The 2,135-nt window shown below is 42.5% G+C and overlaps 1 pseudogene; it reads left to right on the plus strand.

The window, feature by feature from the left end:
* Positions 1-1,374: 1,374 nt before the first annotated feature.
* Positions 1,375-1,805, plus strand: LOC134373355 (large ribosomal subunit protein uL14-like; annotated as a pseudogene).
* The last annotated feature ends 330 nt before the right edge of the window (positions 1,806-2,135 follow it).

Raw genomic sequence — 2,135 nt, forward strand, 5'->3', positions numbered from 1 at the left:
CAGAAACCTGAAAATGACTCTAAATCACAGATCCCAAATCCTTTATCTCACCCAGTTTTACTCCTCTTGGAATTTATGTCCTGACTTCACGAGACTAAGAGTGATTGCTCTGGCTGCTTGCACTACACAATCTGCTGGGGGCTGGAAGCCCCAGCTGTGCTTTCTCTGCCTCTGACACCTCCCCTGGCAATAAACAGAACTCTATCAGGCCTTCTCTAATGAGTCCTGCAGCAATGGGCAACACTGCAGCTCATTAATGGTGGCACAGCATCATAGGGCTAGTGGGAACAAATGTTTATTTGGTTTGAGAAAATGAGCCAACCCTAGACACTGTCCACAGAGGTACAACGGGAAGAAGCCATTTACAGAAAAAGAAGCTTATTTTGCTGAAACCTCCACTGTAAGATGAGGTAGTTAAAGCTTCTGCAACAGGAACACATCATGGCTGAATTTTAGCTTTGTTTGAAGGAGCTGCCTTTTAAGGAGAGAAGAAATCACACTTATGCCTCAGAATGGGAAAACAGATGCCTAGAAAAGCTCCTTCTGCAATTCTCTGTTACTTTTCTAGCTTTTGCTCAAGGAGATGCAGCTAAGCTGCTGGGATTTCCACTATGTCTGTGGAGGAAGGTGATCATGCAGACTTTTGGGTTCAGTTTCACTGAGGTCTCAAGTGCTCACTGTGGGTCAGGGACGGTTCTAAGTGCTTTGCATGATCCAAGTACATATAATCCTCACATTGAGGTGAATACTCTTATTATCCTCATTTCTTAGATGGCAAAACTGAGGCTCAGAAAGGTCAAGTAACATGCCCAAAGTTCCACAGCTAAACTGTGAAGGCACAGGAATGTGAACACATGCTTACTGCTCCACATCACACAGCTTTAACCTTTAGGCTGTATTTTGGGTGATGATTAACAGTAATAAGCAATATTTATAAAGTGTCTTCTTTCCAATACACAAAACACTTTCAAATAAGTTGTCTCATTTATACAAACTGCGATACTTTTCTAATCTCAAAAGCTAGGTTCACAAGTCCCTCAAATTACCTCCTTTAATGCATAACAGAGGACTAGGTAGTCGAATTTGGGACAGAACAAGGAAGAAATTGATTTTGTGAAGATTAGCCCATAGGTTTTGACTCACCTGAGATAGGGGGTGGGGGTGGGAGACACAATTTAAATTTAATGTAAGGAAGAGGGTCCTTACTCTAGCCTACTTGGTTTACCTAATTTTATACAAATGCAATCCCAGAAAACACAACAGAGAGGCTCATCCAATCCCTATGCCCTTCTGGGGCCAGGAACAACATTCCCATCAGATTTTTTTTTTTTTTAAAACCCAGGGCTTTCTTTCTCTCCCTTTCTGGCATCCAAGATGTTGAAGCGAGGACATGGTGAGTCCATATACTCTGGATGGAAATTCCGGATTTCCCTGGTTCTTCCAGTGGGAGCCATGATCAACTGTGCTGACAACACAGGAGCCAAAAATCTGTATATCATCTCTGTGAAGGGGATCAAGGGACGCCTGAACAGACTTCCCACCACTGGCGTGGGTGACATGGTGATGATGGCCACAGTCAAGAAAGGCAAACCAGAGCTCAGAAAGAAGGTACATCCAGCAGTGGTAATTCGACAACAAAAGTCATACCGAAGAAAACATGGCGTGTTTCTTTATTTTGAAGATAATGCAGGGGTCATAGTAAACAATAAAGGTGAGATGAAAGGTTCTGCCATCACAGGACCAGCTGCAAAGGAGTATGCAGACTTGCATCCAGGATTGCGTCTAATGCTGGCAGCATTGCATGATTCTCCAGTGTATTTGTAAAAAAAAATAAAAAAACACCCAGGCACCTGCACACACCCATGAATTAAGTTGGCTTCAAGTCCTTCTGTAGTTATCTAGGGCAGGATTCTTCTCCACTCCATCATGTCCCCTAAGGGCAATCCTCCTATCAATGTTAAGCAGAAATTCTAATGCAGAAGAAACAAGGGAAGCAGTAAGGTTTGAACAACTACATGCTTCAATTTTTTTCCCTGCTCTTATTCTACAGGATTTTTTTCCCTTCTGTCAATCTTGTAGCTTTTTATGTTTATAAAGCTGTTGACACCAATAAAGTCGGTCCAGGAAAACAATGC

Source organism: Cynocephalus volans, chromosome 3 (genome assembly GCF_027409185.1).
Source record: "Cynocephalus volans isolate mCynVol1 chromosome 3, mCynVol1.pri, whole genome shotgun sequence".
NCBI classification, from domain to species: Eukaryota; Metazoa; Chordata; class Mammalia; order Dermoptera; family Cynocephalidae; genus Cynocephalus; species Cynocephalus volans.